The 21,701-nt window shown below is 32.0% G+C and overlaps 2 long non-coding RNA genes across 3 annotated transcripts in view; both read left to right on the top strand.

Annotated features, from left to right (window-relative positions):
* Positions 1–21,701, top strand: part of LOC102952628 — a 408,067-nt gene that overhangs the window by 120,211 nt on the left and 266,155 nt on the right. The gene's annotated exons all lie outside the window — the stretch shown is intronic.
* Positions 9,423–15,927, top strand: LOC122236658. Its single transcript, XR_006214807.1, has 2 exons — positions 9,423–9,525; positions 15,812–15,927. It is a non-coding gene; the product is annotated as an uncharacterized LOC122236658 (long non-coding RNA).

Raw genomic sequence — 21,701 nt, 5'->3', positions numbered from 1 at the left:
CAATGTATTCACCAACAGTTTGCTTAGTGAGGATATCTATATTCTTTCTACATTTTACTTTTAAACAAATTCCATTATTATTTTTTCATTGGAATGATATTCATATAAACTTGAAATAGCTTAAATATGTGTATTTTGTTAGAACCATTCTGAAAGAAATGTACAATTGGCTCGTTCCCTAAGGGTTAGTGATTATATTTTATGTCAAAGTATTTTCTGCCATGTTCATCAAATTAAAAGCCAGGTTTCAGTAACTAATAGGAAAATGTGATCCCTTTCTGAAGCTTATTTCTTTTGAAGTTTTTATAGATAAAATAACATGATTCTTCTGATACCTGTTACTAAGTGCCAATTCCATAAAATTTGTATTTAGCAGATTTTTTCTTTTTGTATAATATATTATATAAATAAGGAATTAGCTACTCACATATTTTCTACATTGAAGAAAATTTGAATGTTTATCACAACTTCTGGCTAGAACAACTTCCTACTAATAAATGAAACAGTAAAATATTTTATCTCACAATTGCCAGACATTTAACCTTTTTTTCATTCTTCTGCAAACCACTTCAAAACTGAAATTGCATACAACATACATTTTAGGTATCATTGTCTAATAGAACAGGTAATTTAAACTCAGAAAGCATACTATTCTAATGTATGCTCTGCTACAAATTTTTATTTGAATTTGGGGAAGTTATCTAATAATTTAATATGGCCCTTTATTTTCCTCAGTGTAAAATAATAATTATGATAATATATGGGGAAGATTTATAGACTAGGATGACAAAAGTGGTTATTTAGTATGTGCTAAACTATAATAATGCATTTCTAACTGGACCTCTATAAATTAGATCAGTTTGGTAGCTACTTACCTGAATAGCCTAAGAGATATTTAATAATTGACTTTTTCTGTATTATTAAATTAAATATTTAAGTCCTGACTGGCAATCTACCCAATTAATAGAAAAATTATTATTGTATTTTCTTCTTTTTGTATTTTAACAAATTTTACAGAATGTTCAGAGGTCATGTTGCCCACAATGGATAATAAGGTATTAGTTAGACATATAATAGTTAGGATCATATACACACACAAAATCTTACTATTTATGAAGGCTTCTACACCTAAACAAAGAACTTACAAATACAGAACTAATGAAAATTAAAATTAAAAAAAAGCACTTCTGATCTCATGGAACACATTTATCCTCCTGATCATTAACTTGGTTAAATTATTTTTGGGTAGGGGATGGGAGAAACTGAGAAACTCAGTTACAAACTGAGAAACTTTTTGAAGAGGGGATCTGGGCAATAATTTCTGGCCATCTAACCAGTAAATATATTGTATTATATTGTAGGAGAGTTCATGTGTTAAGAGATACATCTTTAGTATTCATGTAGAATATTATGAAACATTTCATGATAGAGTACATTTTAATAGAATGGTATTTTTGCTCATTTTAAAAGATAATAATATCCGTATGTTATTTTCTTCATTCTTATTTTTCCTTTCTGCTATTTTGTGATTAATCGGAGGAGCTTCACATGTACCTTGTACATAATATAAATACAACTCTATAGTAATGTAAAATGGTACTTTCAGGAAATAATAAATGTGAAATAGTTTCTCAAAATACATTACTCTTTATGATGCAACAAAAGATTTTTGTGTGCTGAGCAAACACACACACGCACACACATATACATACAAATATAAATACAAAAATAAAACCAGCTGGATCTATAAATAGTTCTAACAAAGAATTTTAGCATGTGTTTGTTTGCTTATCAAATGACCACTTCTCCCATCTCACTTATATTTTATTTTATTTCTTTGTAAGATTTTATTTTTAAGTAATCTCTATGCCCAATGTGGGGCTCCAACTCAAAACCTTGAGATCAGGAATCACATGCTCCACAGGCTGAGCCATACAGGTGTTCCACTTATATTTTAATTCTGTTTAATTAAAACACTTCCTCACATTCAATATTGACTAAAGCCACATTTAATGTATTTTATCAGAAATCATGTACATTATTAGCAAATACTTATAAAGTACTTTCTGTTTGTAAAGTTCTGAATATGCATAGTGAATACTCTTGGCTCTCCCCTAAACTGTGGATGTTAGGAATACAAGAAGAGGATGCTCTCTCAGTTCTAAAGGGACAGGTGAGTGTTTGAAACTCATATTTGGGAGGTGATAGAAAATTTCTAAAGTTAAAAAAAAAAAGTTCATCTTGGTTGGAGAAGTAAGAGTTAACCCGTTAAGGGAAGGCAAGGGAGAAACATCCAGGTAGATATGGAGCATGTGTTGTGAAGAAACAGGGAAGCAAGATGAATACTATTGTGTTTAGGGAATTGTAAGTAGTTCAGGTGTTGGGGTATAAAATGCAAGAAGTGATGGGGAGATAGATAAGGTTGTGGGGGGGGAAGAAAAGTTAGGACCCTGAAGAGCTGTGTAACACACGTAAAGGAATTTGAATTTAAACATTCTAAGTAGTAAGATAAAATGCTAGCTAGTTAGGCAAAATGTTCATTTTGCTTTTGTTCTTGGTAGCAAGTTTAGGGATCAGTAAAAACTCTTAGTTTATTTATTTTTTTTTTTTTAATTTTTTTTTTTCAACGTTTTTTTTATTTATTTTTGGGACAGAGAGAGACAGACAGAGCATGAACGGGGGACGGGCAGAGAGAGAGGGAGACACAGAATCTGAAACAGGCTCCAGGCTCCGAGCCATCAGCCCAGAGCCTGACGCGGGGCTCGAACTCACAGACCGCGAGATCGTGACCTGGCTGAAGTCGGACGCTTAACCAACTGCGCCACCCAGGCGCCCCAAAAACTCTTAGTTTAGAATTAAGGTAGTCTGTGTGCGGTGAACAGAACATATGTTCTAAAGGGATTTTCATTGCCTCAGATCTAGATATACATTGGATCTAGATAATGGAAAATGATTGCCCTGTAGCAGATACAAAGGCACTGAGTATGTGGAAAATACTCAAATAGTGTGTGTTCTTTCACTTATCTCTGAAAATGCTAGTAAGAATAATTTTAGGCCTGGGGCACCTGGGTGGCTCAGCGACTTCGGCTGAGGTCGTTTCCTCATGATTCATGGGTTCAAGCCTTGCATTGGGCTCTGTGCTGACAGCCCAGAGCCTAGAGCCTGCTTCAGATTCTGTGTGTCTCTCTCCCTGTGTCTCCCTGGCTTACATTCTCTCAAAAATAAATAAACAAACAAACAAACAAACATTAAAAAATAAAAAAGAATAATTTTAGGGGTGAATTAATGGACTAGTTCACATAATATGTGGTTCAAATGATATGTTATTAAATACTAAGAAAAATAAAGTCAGTACAATTTGTTTTACACTGATTTTTAACATGATAGTTACATATAGAAGTCTTTATAAGCCTATGTTTAAGCGGTTTTTAATACACAATGTATGCATAATACATTTTCACATGAGTTTTCTGCAGCAATTAATTTATATATTTTCTTGGTAAGAGAATAAAAAAATGTAAATTTTGCATTAACAGTCAGATAAAAAAATGCCAAGGTTTAATAATTCACACAGACCTCATTATGGTACTTTGTATTCTTTCAACTTTCTTTGGATGGTCTGTGTCTCTTCCTTTCTTTCATTTATTTAATTCCATGTTATCTTAACTTCCAAATTGCCTTTGATGATTATGACAAACCTGAGGCCACAAGTCCATTTTTGATCGGTATGTTTTGGATTTTCTTTTTCACATTGTCTTCAGTTTCAAATGTATACTCTCTAGAAACATAACTCTCATTAATTCACAATCACATCATAATACAAACAAAAGTAATAGCAATTTCCAAAGTACTTTGTAGATTACATAAATCCATTATCCCAAGTTTTTAAAACAACATGGATTGCTCCTTTTGCATTAATAATGAAATAGAAACTCAGCAACGCCAAAAGAGTAATCTAAATAATCAGAAAGAAGAGCGGCTAAAAGGTCTCAAATTCAATGCTCTACCAAACATTTAATTACTGGTTTTAACTTGTGAACAAATTGATGATTTTTTCCCCCAAGCTCTTTGCTTTCTTGAAAGGTAAATGTTTGCAACTATTGAAGACAGAAAATATGGTGCAAGAACTAAAACAACCATTATTTGTGAAATAATAATGTGGTTGAAACACATACATTTTCTTGTGTGTTCTAGTGATATTTCAAAAAAATAAAAATAATAAATCAGTAGTTATAGCATATTCTAAATTCACATAAATACATTGGTTCAATGCAGATGACTCAAAAGGTCATATAAGTATTAAAATGTGTAAATTCAGTGAATACTAATAAAACCATACCATAAATAAACAGGTTTATAATGTGTAAAAATAAGAAAGAAAATTTTATCTTTAGGACATTTATTTGACTAATTATGAAATTTTCAAAGTGTAAATTGTATAGAATAATCTATGAGATTCAAATAATGTGTTTTAAATTGAAAAGTTCCAATATTTTGAATTATGCTGACAATATATAAAATACCCAATAATTTTATAGGCAGGTTCTAGTCACCACTAACAAAAATATACTTATATTGTATAATCACAAAAAACTTGAAATTTAATTTTGTCATTTCTTGTAATTTGTAGCAGAGAAAATTCAAATTATATGTATATATATAGATGTTTATAACATGCATTGGTTTTAGTGGTTTAAAAATTTCTCTTTATTTTTATCAATATATGCAATGTTTTATGTATTCATTATATAATAACTTTATAATTCAAATTCTGATACCTAGAATATTTATAAAGTAATATTGGTTTTGTATTAGAATGTGAAATTCAGGGGTTTAATTTTGCACATTTTATATTGTAAACTATCACTGAAAATAGTAAGATATGTGTCTAGTCTGCACTTACTTTAAAACCAGAATTTAGTTGCAGTCAGAAACTAAATAGTGGGCATCTAGGGGGATTTTCTTAATGACTGTCTATGCTTCTAAAATCAGATTCCTAAGTCAGGAAAACGTACTTAAAACCATCTCTCTACATATTATTAAAAGGAACAACTTTCCAACACTTTAATTCACACGCATATCCTTTTTCTTCAAAACCCTAAGCAAGTTCTTTATTATCGGGCATTAATTCCAAATAGTAGAATATTTTTAGGAAATCAAGGGAATAAGATTTCTTTTCATAATTGAAAATTATTGTCCTGTTCACTTACCTCACCATCTGTTCTTCTGTTTCGACCTACTCTGTTCGTCATTTGAGCTCTGTTGAGAATCTTTCAGAAGGCATCATAGTTGTATCCAGATGGGGGTCAGCTTGAAAATCCAAACTGCAGCTGTGTTCAAACAGACCATGACACATTCTGTCCATAAACCCCCTCTTTACAAATTCCACGGCATTTTGATGACTCTGATTAGAGCAGCTGCTCTTTGGCTTATATTTTCATGAAATATGCAAGTTTCACATTGTTGTACATGAAAAGTATTATTCTATAGTTCTAAGTGCTTTTATAAAACAGGCTTTTTAATTTCCACACTGATGGCTTCCAAAGTTTTTGTTTGTTAAATATGTGCATCTTATGTTATTCGCTTTATAAATATGATAGTTCTTAAGTTAACAAAATGTGAAATACTTTCATTACCATGTGAAATTCAAATTTGAAATGTAAATCCATTTAAAATATTCATTTGGCTTCTGAATGTTTACTTAATATTTAATGATGATGTCCTTCTGTTGCTAAATTGATTCAAAAATTAAACTACATAGTTTCATTATCACTTAATTGTGATAATCAACAAATATTTATCTAGTACAATTTTAGGTGTATAGTTCAGCTGAAGGTCTCATTATTTGTAACTCGATTAGGGAGACAAGTATAACAACAATAAAACAAAGCAAAATAAATCTAAGCTGCATTAAGTTCTAAATTTTGTGGTACAAAGGGTAATAATAATGAGAAAGTATGATGGCGTATCTTCTAAAACTTTCTTTCACATATGTGTCTTTTTAAATCCTGCCATATTTATTTCATTATTTTTGGTTTAGCAGGTGTCTTCCTTGATAAATTATATACATGTTAGGGTGGGATATTTTCTGTTTCATTACAGCCAATGTCACAAATGATCTGCAAGAGTTGAATGTATATCATGCCTTCAACTGCTTTCATTTAGAATTGCAAAGGATAATGGCAGCATGGCCATGGAAATGAGCATCAAAGAAAATAAGAGGTATGAGGAATAAAAGGGCAGTCTTTCCAGAGTCTGAAAACAATAAAACAAACATAGATTGGTCCTGAATGTGAAAGCAAGGATCAGACAGTAACATATATGGAGGAGTTACTGTCACAAAAGTTAGAACATCTATTTTCAAGATAGAATCAGCAGAGCAGATCAAAAACAGCAAGATATTACATGAGCACTCATGAATGAAGAGCACAAAATGAGTCTTCGTTGTATCCAACCTCTGCTTTACTTCTTACCAGCATTTAGAAAGTCAGTTGCCTTTTTGGACATATATTTCCCACTTCTAAATATGATTATGATAATCTTTATCAAATAGGTTTATTGTGAGAATTAATATATGAAATGGGCAAGGCACAAATATTGTGGAAGCATAAAGTGCATGTTACCTATAAATTAAAAAAAAGCAAACTGCACATTGCAATAATATACAAGACTCTTCCATGCAAGTCATTGAGAGTTAAACAAAAGAAAGAGTCCCTGTAATCAACTTGCCCATGAGGAACGCACTGAGACAGGATAGTTGCTTAACAAATATTTGTTAAATAAGAGCTGAACAAGTGAATAGTACAGACAGATTGCTACAAATCTTCATAAGAAATAGAACATTACCCTGTTTCAGATCACTCCAGATTATTTGGAAATATTGAGAGTATTATGGAGGTTTATTTACTTTGTTTTATTGGCTTTGTTTTGTATTTTTCAGATATATAGATATGTCTTGGGCAGATTATTAAATGGAAGGGAGGGTACTCCAAATATCTCCTGGACCATATCTATCTCAATGAGATATATATTTAGTTCATATGTAATAAGTGGTTTTCCAGTTCTTTACTGAATGCATATGGGATCTCCACATTAAACTTTCAGAATTTGATGAGGGATGCCATGTGAAAAGTAATACCTAGATGAGACATATGTTCCAGTTTATTTAGCCTTTTGATGCAAAAAAAGAAAAAAGAAAAAGAAAAAGAAAAAAGAATGGAAGATGGATTGCATTTTGTAGACAAAAGTTTATTATGTCCCAAATCCAAAATGGCTCTAGAAATTAGCATTCCTGTTTCCAGCTGGTAGAAGATGTAGATTTGTAAGTCAAGAGATAGATGCACATCAAATCTAACTTGAAACATTTCTATAGTACCTATACACTCTCAGTGTATGTTTTTTAAAAATTTGGCATGCAAGACTGTTTCATGTATCTACATATAAGATACTGCATTGGTAAATTCTGAACTGAACAAAAGACCCAAAGATACCTAGAGAGGAGGCCGTGTGATGACAGAGTCAGAGATTGGAGTGGCAAATTCATAATCCAAAATGCCAACGATTGCTGGCAAGGCTGAGAGCTAAGGAAAAGGCATGAAACAGACTCTTTCCTAGAGTCTTCCAAGAGAGCATGGCCCTATGAACACCTTGATTTCACACTTTTAGCCTTGAAATTATGAAAGACTACATTTTTGTTATTTAAACTTCACAGTTAATGGTGCCTTGTTACAGCAGCTCTAGTAAACTGATACCCATACCAACTCCTCTTACCTTTGAATTGGGCAACAGATTCCTTACTGCTGGGTTAAGTGTTCCCCTTCTGGTTCCCATATAATTCACACTACATTCTCTACACCAGCACTGTCCAGTAGAACTCTCTGCAATGATGAAAATATATTTATGTTGTCCAATATGGCAGCCAACAGTCGCATATGGCTATTGAACAGTTGAAAATGACTAGTGCAACTTTCTTGGTCAGCACAGTGGATATTAATAGAAAGAACAGTTTTAGGGAATGTAATCATATTAAATAACTAAATTTAATTATCTCTGCTTTTGCCATGTCATGACGTCTAGTTTGTCTTAAGATAAAGAATAAAGCATTTAACACTGCCAGTAAGACTCCTCAAACATTTCTGACAGATATTCCTCTTAGCCAAGTATTAATCAGCTTTATCTCCATCTGGCAGCTTTCAGCACACCATGCTCCATTGTACCCCAAGACTTTTGCCCATCAATACTTGTGGTAATTTTATCTCTTCCCTATGATAATTTGTTCCTGTTTAAACTTTGGATGTCTGGTTATTGTCTCTACCCTGAGATGTCAAACTAGACCGTATCTACTTGCAATATGCTACCATCCACCACCCTTTTTTTTGTTGTACTTATCAGAGTTAAATTCATCTTTTGTGTGATTGTATTTTATCTGCTTTCTCAATAAATATCAAACCCATGAAGCTGATAGCAATCTACTTGCAATATGCTACCATCCACCACCCTTTTTTTTGTTGTACTTATCAGAGTTAAATTCATCTTTTGTGTGATTGTATTTTATCTGCTTTCTCAATAAATATCAAACCCATGAAGCTGATAGCATTTATGATTCTCATCCCACCATTGAAAATGACAACTTGGCTAGCAGATGATAGTCATTTAAACTACTAGTTGGAAGGATGAAAAGAATTGAGTCACCTTGACTTTGACATGGGTTTTTAATCAATAATTTGTACTACTTCATTCAATTATCCAACATTTAAGATCTAGAAGTCATCTTGCTTAAGTTTAAAACAGAATCTAACTAAGTCATCTACTACTGATGTGTCGTTAAAAAATTCTATACAAATATAGGGAAAAAAAGCCCAAACACTCTCAATAACATTGGAAGCTAAACTCATAAGCAATTAATACCAAAATCTGGGAGGGACTGATACTAATTAAAAAGCAGATGGAATGGGATTGAGATGAAACCAACCTAGGCATTTGTTTTGGCATACCTAGGCTTTACTCCATGAAAGAGAGAACATACTAAATAGGTAAGAAGGTACTTCATGCCTCTCCTACCATCTGTCCACTGGCTCTAATATCTAGTCTGTCTCCTATGTAGAAAACCTGGCCTCCTTCATTACTTTGTAATGCAGAGAATTACTTGTTTCACCACTCGAAATGCCAGCATAATATTTAACAACCAAAATATTTTTGTAATAAAAGAAAATAACTTCACTTAATGAGTTAATGCAAAACTGATTAAAACACTGTGCATTAAGGGAATATATATTAGTAAGTTTCAATGTGTGTGGAATATAGGAACATTTTGAGTAAAGGGATAGTCAGTGTCCTATGATGTAAGAATTACAGAAGAGTAACTTAAGCAACAGTAGAAGTTTTGTATCAAAATATTCTACATGTTCTACTTATATAAAAGACCCATGCAGTGAGGATTGAAAAAAGACACAAGTCAATGGAAATGTGGTTGATACTGCTATATAATAGACAGCAAACTAGGAGATATTCAAATCTACCTTCCAGGTGAGTATGTGAGTTAAGTAATAAACCAGACAACATTGATTTGAGTCACTCCTCATACATTGATTTAAATGTCCTCACATACAACACAAATTTTATGATACAAAGAGTTTAGTAGTTTTTCTTTCCCACATTCACCTTCTACCTTGCACACATTTGCCAATTTTTGTAATCTTGGTCTTACATTATTGTCTTGTATACCACATAATTCAAAATAAACTGTGGTGTTCAAAATAAACTTGGACATATCTCACCATTTCACAGAAATAGTAATGAGTCTAGAAGAAAGCTAATTACGTAATAAATAAAAGGGTAGAGTAAATGAATCTGAAAGACCCATAGAAGCAGATACTTCTAAAGCAGAATCATTTGGATGCAGGATCTGGTTTCAGGTCACTGTCCTAACTCAAATCACTATAAATGCATTTTGCTTCTGTAAAGAGACAATAAGCTAAGAAAGCAAAATGAGGAAGGGATGATGAATGCTTGCCAGTAAACTGAGGCATAGTAGTAGTTAATGGAAAAGTAGAACTGAAAAAGAAACTAGTCTTTCGGTAGAAGAGAACTGATTCTGTGGAAAGATTAAATCAATAATATGGAAGGCAAACTTGAATAGCATTCCCGGAATACAGAATATAAGTGCAAGGGGATAAACATGATGAGAAAGAAAATGATGTGTAACAACAGGAAACAAGGCCCAACACATAGAAAATTTGGATTTTGAGGGAGAACTCAAAAATATTTTTAAAATTCACAATGTGCTTGGATCGAATCTTTCTCATATATAAGATAAAAATTGTGTACAAGCCAGTATGTGCCAGATCACTACAATTCAAGCAACTACAATAATTAAAAGACCAATACAATAGAGACACTCTAAAAATACAACTGGGATTATGATCACAAAAAACATTCAGGTAGATAAAATTGTATGCAGAAAGATAAAATGCAGGGTAAACTGAGACTGTGCTGCAATACCAAACACTAGTGAAAATGGAATTATGCTAGCTGATTTTACAGCTTTGAGAGCCAGTTTTATGATCCCTCAATTTATTTTTACATATTCAGTTGTAAGAGTAACTAAAACAGATTTTTATTTATGAAAAGGCTTATAAAATAGACCTCCCCTGAAGCACTGTTGACAAAAATATCCTTAAAGATGGATTCCAACTAAATAAAATACTATCATTTACTGAAGCGTAAATGTTAGTCACCCTTCTAAGAACATTATGTGCATTAATTTAGTGCGTATGACAGCTATAAGAGTAAGTTACTATTCTTCTCCTCATTTTATAGAGTAGGAACCAAAAACAGAGTATCTAAGTAATTTTCCCAAGGTTACATGCCTGGTAAATGATAAAAATTGCATTTGAAATCAGACACTTTCAATCTAAAGCTGGTGACATAGCATCATGTTATTCTACTACGTTAATTATAATAAAAGAGCTGAAAATTGGGTGATGGGAAATACAAATGAAAAGAATGGGTGGTAAAAACTGAGACTCTTTACATCTGAAATAATTCCATACTATGTCTGTACAAATGTTTATTAGAACACAATGCAAAATAATTAACGTAGGATTGTTTTTAGTTGTGATCCCATTTCCTTGTTGATGAAGGAGAACAGACTCTACTCTTCCCATATTTTCTTTGCTTGCTATAATCCAACTCTAGGAGGATCCTTGAAGTGCTAAATTGTTTGGAGGTTTTATGAAGTAGAATAAGAAGAAGTGAGCGGTGCCTGTGTGGCTCAGTTGATTAAGCAATGGACTCTGGACTTCCTCTCAGGTCATGATTTCACAGTTCCTGGGTTTGAGCCCTATGTCAGGCTCTGTGGAACCCACTTGGGATTCTCTCTTCCTCTCTCTTTGTCCCTTCCCTGCTCTCTTTCTCTCTCTCTCAAAATAAATAAATAAACATTAAAAAAAAAAAGAACCAGTAGAAGTGGGAGGAACAGATAAGGGGTAAAAAGCAAGTTAGGGAAAAGAAAAAAAGTCTGGGGGCAATTTTTTTGTTGTGTACATGAAAGGAGAAGGATAAAAGAAATTCAGTGGATACAGAGTGTTGATGAGGAAAAATGTAAGATAATTTTAATGAATGCTTTATGGGATATACATTTTCCTTACATTTTGTGTGTGATTATGCACATGAAACAAAATTAAATATCTTTAGGTGTGAGATCTCCTGAAGGTATGTTATAAACCTCAGTGTAACCACCACAAAAATACAATTTTCAAATTAAAATTCTATTTAAGAAAACATCCAAATAGTGAAAAACACACTGGAAAGGAAGGTCAGAGAAACAACAAAGAAAAAAAAAAAGGAGAAAATTTGAAAACCAAACTAAAATAGTAGGCACAAACCCAGTCATATCAATAATTACACATATATATGTATGCATTATTGCATACATATAATAATCAAAGGCAGAGATTTTCAGAATGGATAAATAAAATAAATCCCAATTTCATATGGTCTCTAACTGATACACTTTAAATATAATTTCACTTTTGAGCACTTTTATCACAAACTCCGTAAAATTATTTGGAGAGGTTTCCATTTATTCTGTGCTCTGATTCAGTTTAAATTATAATCTTAAAAATTGGCAAAACTGCACTCTGTCTTTACATTATAATGATTACATGTAATACACACTTACATGAGAAGGCTCCAAGACTGTTATAATTTTAGTCTTAGTCAATTATATGTTTTATAAAAAATAGGGAAGTGTCAAAAAAGAAAAGTTTCTGCATTTGTGCATTTATTTACCATTTCTTATGCTCTTTGTTCTGTTATAGGAACTCAGAGGGCCATCTGGTATCCTTTCCCTTTCAGCTGAAACAATTTTGTTGAGCTTTCTTTTAGTTCAGTTGTTCTGGTCACAGATTCTTTTTGTTTTATTTCTATCAAAAATGTCTTTATTTTACTCTCAGTCATGAATTACATTATCACTGAAATTACAATTTGGAATTGATATCTTTTTTCCTTCATCAGTTTAAAAATTTCCACTCTCTCTTGTCTCCATCATTTTTGATTGACTCATTAATTGGACTGCTGTTCCATTTTGTGCTATATATCATTTTCCTTTTGCTGTTATCACAATTTTCTTTTTATCTCTGACTTTAAACACTTTGACTATGAGGTGCCTAGTATGGCCTTGTTCAGGTCTATTTGTATGTTCAATTTTATTTTTCAATATCTATCTGCAAATCCTCTCCTAAGAATTTGGGAAGTTTTCACCCATGGCATCTTTCTTTTTAATTAAAAAAAAATTAGTGTTTATCTATTTTTGAGAGAGAGAGAGACAGAGCACGAGCAGGGTAGGGACAGAGACAGAGGGAGACACAGAATCTGAAAAGGCTCCAAGCTCTGAGCTGTCAGCACAGAGCCCTATGTGGCGCTCAAAACCACAAACTGTGAGATCGTGACCTGAGTTGAAATCGGATGCTTAACTGACTGAGCCACCCAGGCACCCACACCCACGACATCTTTTAAGAATTTTGTTTTCTGGGGCACCTGGGTGGCTCAGTTGGTTAAGTGACCAACTTCAGCTCAGGTCATGATCTGACACTTGGTGAGTTCAAGCCCCACATCAGGCTCTGTGCTGACCACTCAGAGCCTGGAGCCTTCTTCAGATTCTGTGTCTCCCTCTCTTTCTGCCCCTCCCCCACTTGCTCTCTCTCTCTCTCTCTCTCTCTCTCTCAAAAATAAACACTAAAAACATTTAATTAATTTTTTTTAAAGAATTTTTTTCTGTCCTATCCTCTTTTTCTGTCATTCTAGTTCCATGCACTTTTGACCTTGTGATGCCATTAAACATATACTTGAGACCCCAGGTATTATTTGAAGTATTGTTTCTTTCTGTTCTTTATCTTGGATTGTTTCTATTGTTCTTCTATCAAATTCATTTAGTCATTCTTCTGTCCTGTTCATTTGGCTAAGTCTACCCTAGTATAATTTTTTAAAGTTTATTTAGTTATTTTGAGAGAGAGAGAGAGAAAGAGCAGAGAGAGAGTGAGGGAGAGAATCCCAACCAGCCCCTGAGCTGTCAGTGCAAAGCCCAATGCAGGGCTTGAACTCACAAGACTGTGAGATCATCTCCTGAGCCGAAGTTGCACACTTAACCGACTGAGTCACCCAGGTACCTCTACTCAGTAAAGTTTTAATTTCAGAAATTCTATTTCTTACTTCTAGAGTTTCCATCTCTTCTTCTTCTTATTACTATTTATATTTGAGAAAAATACAGAGTGTTTAATTTGATTCAAGGAGAGAAACATGTGAATTTTAATATTGCTATATTTATTTAAAAAGGAAAGACATTAAAACATTCATTAAAATATGATCTCCAGAAAAGATTATGAATGGGTGCTTTTATACACTGATGTTTTAAAAATATTGGCAAAATAAGAAAGTCCTTAGCTACATAGTGTAACTCACTAACAACTTGAGTCTTAATTTTTGAATCTAAATTTTGAACCTGATTTTAATAAGCCAGTTATTAATATACATTCATGTCTTCAATCTAGTTGTGATTGTCTTCTCTCATCTCTCAATACCAGCCTACCAAATATGTAATGAAAGTGGGACACATGCAATATTTAGTGAATCGTCATCATAAGATAATTCCATATTTGAATTCAATGCTTTGTGGAAATGTTACCCTTTAATAGAGCACAAAATTATTGTTTCATAATTTGAAATAATATTTTGTTAACAGTTTCATGCACCTACAAACACATTATTTCTGTGGGTGGAAAACATTAAAAAATTCTTTATAGTAGGGCTACCAAGAGTTCTAAATAATTGAATGTGAATTATGTTTCTCAAGCTTCATTGATCAAGGGATTATTTTTCCAGGAATACTTAATGGATCCTGTATTTATTAAAGCTTCCATTCGAGGAAAAATAGTTTATAAATATTTCTCCTCTTGCTTACACCTAAAATTATATGAAGCATATTTTATTCACTTTCTGAAATGCTACCAATGATTTAAAAACAAATCTTTCAGTGATGACTGATATTTTGCTGTTGTTCTGATTTTGTGTGTATCTTAGCTCTTTGAAATGTGTGAATACTTAATTTTAGCTCATATTCTGAAAGCGAAACACTTGACATTCAGTGGCTTTTAGAATCTAGGATAAGATAGCCTTTCAACATATTCCATGCATAACATTTGACATTTTAAAAGAGCATTTAAAAAACTCCCTCTTTCAACTTTTAGACATTGCATTGTGAGGGCATGATGTCTGACATTGTTGCAACCATCTTGTGATAATGAGGGTGGAGAGAGAGAGAGGGAAAGAGGAAGGGGAACACAGGACAGATACAGCTGTTTATTTTCTTATGCATTAGTAAGGTCAATAGGCCTGTATATAACCAGAATTTCTTGCTCAAGGCTGTAGCAAATGCCTGATAATCTTAACATATGGTGCTTTTTTTCACTTTAGAAAAATCTGGGGGGTCACTTCATTGTGCTGTGGGCAGTAGCATCTAAATATTGCCTCCTTAAACTCATCAGCAGAGAATTGGTTTCTGAAACCAACTTTATTATTATTATGAGAGGAAAATGGAGGGTTCCATGTCTTGCACTATTACGTTTACTATGCTTAACTTCTGCATATTGAATAGCATAATGCTTTTCTTTTCTTTTGTTTCTTAATGTTTATCATTTTTTGAAAGAAAGAGAGAATGCATCTTTACAAACAGACAGGGGGCAGGGAGAGAGGGAGACAGAGAATCCGAAGTGGGCTCTTCACTGACAGCAGAGACCCCAGTGTGGGGCTTGAACTCAGGAATCACAAGATCATAACCTGAGACAAAGTCAGGTGATTAGTTGACTGAGCCACCCAGGCAACTTATTTTCATTTTTGCTATAATGCTCTTATTTTCATTTTTGCCTACTTTCTTTAACCATCTAAGTCACTTCCACAAGTAATATTATCAGCATTTTCTTTATTCACCTAGTAGGTGGTTTATTTGATTTATGAAGATTATGTATTTCTTACATCTTTTTAGTCTTAATTTGACAATTAAAGGAAACCATATATGACTTTGAGATTTCTCAGTGTTTAGATCTTAGACTGAAGACTTTTCATTATGTCAGTGTGATATTAATGGTATATTCAGTCTTGTCCTTATTAAAATTGACAGTTTTTCTTTTCTTTATTTTTTAATTCTAAATCCTCATACACAGTATTGGCAAAGAAAAATGTGCAAAAATTACAAGGCTATATTCATTAAAATCATCTCCATTCTTTGATCTTTCTAACTCAACATGATATCCTGCAGGATTTGACATCTAAGAGGAACAAAAGACTGCATTCATCAGTAGGATGAGACTGTATCCTGTATTCGTCAGAATATGAAAACTGGAAATTGTAATCAATAAAGCACCCTTTACTACAGTCAGCCACTTTGCAGTTTTAGAGGGTTTGGATGATAATTTACAGGTTGGTGTACATAGTATTACAATAAAGCAGTGGATAATGACTCTTAACTGTTATGTGGGGAAGGCAGAAGGAATTACCACTTGCCTTGGGAACAAAAATCAAAATATGTAACGAGTTTCAGCTCAGAGTTTGTAGTTGTTTTTTTCTTCATAAAGAATCTGAAACTTAAAAAGTTTTTTTCAAACTTCAATAGTTTTTTTTTTAACTTCATATGATTAAAATGTTATAAAAACCTATTAGAAATGATAAAATGTGGACGAATACCAAAGCATATTGAGAATTGTATTTGTTTACTACAGACTTTGCTTTGGCATCCTGTCAGCATAAATGAACTAATCTGCTTATAAAAAATGACAGAAGGGTTAGATTATATTATTTTCATGGTACATACAGATATATGTAATAGCTAAAATATATAGTAGTCACCCCTCTCCATAAATTTGAATCCGCTTTTTCTAACCTTTGATATGGTCTCTTGGAAAACCCCTTGTTTCATCCCTTGGATTCAACATTCAACATTACTTACTTGGCTAAGAACCACATCTTTTTCCACGGATAAAATAAAAAAAGCCCTCTATTATTTTCTGAGAAACTATTCTGACCGGGTATTAGAATGTCAGGCTGATACACACTGGGTCTAGGGAAATGGAGAAATTGCTAACCTAGTTGCCTTATGTGTGATGCTATGTGTAACGTAGAACACCCAGATTCCAGTTTTCCCAAGTCAGATTACATAGAAACTTAAAGGCTTTATCAAGCAAACTCCTTAAGACATATTCTTTTAAAATTCTCTATTTTAGATATTAAAAACATGCAAAAATGTATTCATTAAATTTGTAATGTTTTAAAAAAGTTTTCAAAATATATATATAGTCATGCAACCATCACTACAATTATACATCACTGTAATTAGACTATTTCCATCAAATCAAAATGTCTACTCTGGCTTCTTCGCAGTCATGTCTTTCCTAATTATGGCCCCTCACATCTGATTTTAGTTCATAGAGTTTTGCTTTTCCCAGAATGTCATAAAAATTCAGTTAAATGGGTTGGAGTGTTTTGTATATAAAGTATTTTACTTATCCTAATGCTTTTGAGCTTTATCCATATATCAGGAGTGCATTCTTTTTAATTGTTGAGTATTATGCCTTTGAATGGAGAAACCACAATCTTTTTATCCATATACATCAAGTGTTAGAAATTTGGTTTATTCCCAATTCTGGATATTGTATGCAATATTTTAATTTATATTATTATCACCAAAAATATTTAGCTGTAGTTTGTTTGTTTGTTTTGTTGTTGTTGTTTTTTTCTTTTGGTTTTCCTTATGATGTCTTTCTGCTCTTGATGTGTTACACTGTCAGGGTAATATCAATGTAATATTGCTTTCACAGAGAGATTTGGGAATTATTTCTACCTCAGGAAGAATTTTTGCAGAACTGGTATTATTTCTTTCTTAAATAGTTAGTAGAATCCATTGTTGAAGTCATCTGCATCTGCAGTTTTATTTACAGGAAAAATTTTAGTTATGGATTCAATTTCTTTAATTAATATGAAAATATGCATATCTATTTTTGTTGATTGAATTTAGGTAAATTCTTTATTGACTATAATATTCTATATTGCTATTTCATAAATATCTAGCATGAAGTGTTTAGACCTTTGAAGTGTCATATGTGTTTATTCTTTTTTGTTAAGATACGGATTGTCTGCCATACATCAGTAGTCAGTTTTCTTAGCCATACACAATAGAGCTGTTTCTTTTAGAGCAGGCACAGAGGTACTCCGGGTATTAAAGTTCAAAGTATCATTTCCCATGAACCAGATAATAACTATAAGTTGTATTTATGACCCTGAGCCAGAGTACAGTCTTGACAACCTTCAATCATCTCGTATCTTAAAATACCTTGAAACTTTTGAAATATATTGGCCAGTTATATATAGAAGTCCTTTAATTTGGATTTTCTGATGACTTTCTCATCATTAAATTAAAGCTATACATTATTAAGTAGGATACTATGGAAGTTGTGTTATCTCACAACCTCAACTGGGGGTACATTAAGTCTGTATATGTTACTAGTGCTATTGATCATTTGCTTAAGGTGGCATCTGGCATGATATGAACTTAATATTTTTTCCCTTGGAACTTATGAGATGTGTTGGGGAGATATCTTGACACTATGTAAATACTTTATTTCTGCTTAAATATTCACCTTTTAAATTTATCATCCATCAGTGCCTGTAGCAATTATTCCTGGGTTATTCTAAAGGTGGTATTTATTTTCTTTTACATCTATGAACCAAAATTCTTCTGTAAAAAAGAGTTGTTACTTCTGTGTATTTATTTATTCAGTTATTTTTTTCGTACAATTATGGATTCACATTTTTGGCTCTTTCAGGCTGATTCTTATGACATTTTTATTATTTATTTGTTTAGCAGTCCCTTGTATGAAATACAATGTATTTGCAAATTTCTTTTTGTCTTTAGACTTAAAATATTTACCCAAGCCAATTCCTGTCTTTCTAATCCCTTTCAGAGTAGTTCTGTGATTCATTTGTAATACAGTTAGAGTCACTTATTACAGTCTACACTTCCTTGCCAAACATTCTAGTAGATTTTTTTAGATTTCCCATTCAGTAAAATTTACATTTTGTGGTGTACAGTTTTATGAATTTCAAAAAATGCAAATAGTTGTTTATAATAACACAGTTACATGCAAAATTTAATATTACCTGCAAAATGGTATTCCTTTATATTAAACACATTCCATTCTCCTCCAAATCTTGATGAGAACTAATTTTTTTTTTGTCCCTATAGTTTTGCCTTTACTAGAGTGTTCTATAAAGGAAGCATATTTTGTTAGCCTTTGGGTCTAGAAGAACCGCTTAGAAATACCTTAAGAATTTTCACTTAGAAAAATGCATTTATTATTCATTACTGCTGTTGTAACAGTTGTTAGTTTGCTCTTTTTCATTTCTGAGAAATATTCCATTGCATAAATGTCTTAGTATATCCACTGTATTAGGGTTCTCTGATCTCCTTGGATTTGTGGTTTGATGTGTGTCATTGATTTTAAGAAGTCTGTAGACATTGTTTTCTCAAACGTCTCTTCCACCCTATTCTCTCATTGTCTTCTCAAATTTAGAGTGCACGTAAATTAGATGGATTGATAATGTCCCATGACTTTTGGATAATCTCTTCTTGTATTTTTTTCACTCACTTTTCTCTTTGTGTGTCTTTTTCAATAATCTATATTGACTTATCTTCAAGTTCACTGAATCTTTCCTTAACTGTGTTTAGAATACAGATGCACACATCAAAAGCATTTCCTATTTTTTTTACTCTGTATATTATTTTTAGCATTTCTGCTTCATTGTTTCTTATAATTTCTGTCTGTTGAAATTGTCCATTTGAGTTTGCTTATTGAACCACCTTTTCCAATAGAGCATTTACCACAATATTAATAATAGTTATTTTATAGTCTCTCTTACTATAACTTTGTCATAATTAAGTGTGGTTCTGATGATTGCCTCATCTCTTCAGAGTAGGTCTTTCTTTGCCTTTTCATACGCCTTGCAATTTTCCTGAATCCAGGCATCCTATCAGGACTGTAGAGATGAGTTTAAAAGCTTTTATGCCCGACAATGGTCATGGCCTTCCTTCTGACAGAACTTTATTGTAGGTGTTTGAGATAATCTAGGTTTAGAAATTGGAGCAGGTCTGAAGGTTGTTGTTGCTATGGCTACCACCACTATGCCCTAGGTTGAGTGTCTGTTCTTAAAAAAATAAAATGTATCCTTAGGTGTCAAATGTTCTTACTTTTGGAATTGAAAAAAAAAAAGTACAATTGATTTTTAATGTCAAGAATATAGTTAATAATCCAAGGATTATTTTCTTCCTAAGAAAAGCCAAACCTAAATCTCAGTAAACATATTGCTTCAAAGAAGGAAGCACACAAAACCTTACAACATGCCTTCTCACGGTAAATGTTCAGTTATTTATTTGAAATGCATTTAAAAAGCTTCATAAAATAGACTTGAAAAGAAGAATGGTTAGATAATAAATAAAGTGGATAATATATATTACAGATTCTGTTAACTCGAATTATCAGTAAAACTCAAATATACAATAATTTTACTGTGCTCAAATTGGACATAAAATAATTCAAACTGTATTAACTAAAAAATGTCTATTATTATATAATACCCTTGTTTTAAAATGTATAATTATATTACATTATTGTCTAGGTTGGTATTAAAGAGCTATTTTTAAAAATGTATAGATATAATGCATATATATTTTCAGCGTAATGTCTGAAATAAAAAAGAAATCAAGTAATTAAATCAATAAGGAATTTTACTCAGCTTTTAACACAGAGAGTATTTCTCATACAATTTTTTAAAAAAAAATTTTGATATTAGGTGAATTTGTGTTATAATTGACTATAGAATTTGACTGAATTTTCAGAAGAACAATAAAAAGAACATGTAGGGCATGTTATGATTTAATATACCCAAAATAAATAATATACTACAATCCCTTACCACCACCATATTTAAGATAATTAATAAATCTAGTTTAATTAATGAAAATAACTTAGACTTAGTGTTTAAAATACTAGTATATTAAAATCTTATATTAAAGAATGCTGTTGTAGAGGTTGATGGGTGGGGATGGGTTAAATAATAATGGGGATTAAGGAAGGGACTTGGTGTGATGAGCAAGTGTTGTATTTGAGTGTGAAATCACTCAGTTCTACACCTGAAACTAATATTACACTGTATGTTAACTAACTGCAATTTGAATAAAAACTTGAAAAAAAATCATCATCATCCTGAAAAAAAAGAATTCTGTTCTGTTTTTTACCCTTCATGATTATACAAAGGAGTAGAAAATAATTGAAATTGTTGTCTGATATTTTTCATTAGTTGTTATTATTAATAATTTATAATCTATTGAATCTCTAGAGTAATTCATCCATGTTAAAAATAGTGGCATAAAATATTTTTATTTTAAATCTTTATAAATATAATATATTGGCAAATATCTACATTTGATCTTTCAGTGGATAATATCTACTTATGTATAATCTCTGCAACAAACCTCTGGGTTCAGAAGTAGACAGTTCTTATCCAAATTTTATCAGAATATAAGAATTGAAAAAAGATCTGTTCGAGAAAAAGAAAATAGTGAAATGATTTGAAATTGACAGGAGTATATATTGACCTAAAATATGGCTTGACAAGTTGAATTTAACTTGCAGTTTTAAGGTTAGCATACAGAAATGAAATGAGGAAGAACTTCTATAGAAATATTTATCAGCGAACTATATGCACACAATGGAATTTGCATAAGATTTTTCCGATAAGGCATAGTTTAAGAAAACTAGGAAGATTAAGGTTATTTTTATTTTTGATTCCAATTTAACAACTAAAATTCCATCTCATTACCATTAATTTGTCTTCACATTCTAGATTAAGTAAAATTATCACACAGCACAGTATGTGCTGTTTACCTGACTCAACATTTGCAAATTTCAGTTTCCTAAAGTTCCCTCAGCTTTAACTCTCAGTCCACATTCTGATGATGCAACTACTAATTGTAATTGTGCTTTTCTAGAACTCATTTTATTATTTTATTTATTTATTTATTTATTTATTTATTTATTTATTTATTTATTTTTTAGAGGGAGAGAGAGAAAGCTCATGTGTGCTAGCATTGGGAAGGG

This window comes from Panthera tigris, chromosome A1 (genome assembly GCF_018350195.1).
Source record: "Panthera tigris isolate Pti1 chromosome A1, P.tigris_Pti1_mat1.1, whole genome shotgun sequence".
In the NCBI taxonomy this organism is placed as follows: Eukaryota; Metazoa; Chordata; class Mammalia; order Carnivora; family Felidae; genus Panthera; species Panthera tigris.
The sequence above is the reverse complement of the archived record's forward strand: the minus strand, read 5'-3'. Positions and strand labels throughout refer to the sequence as shown.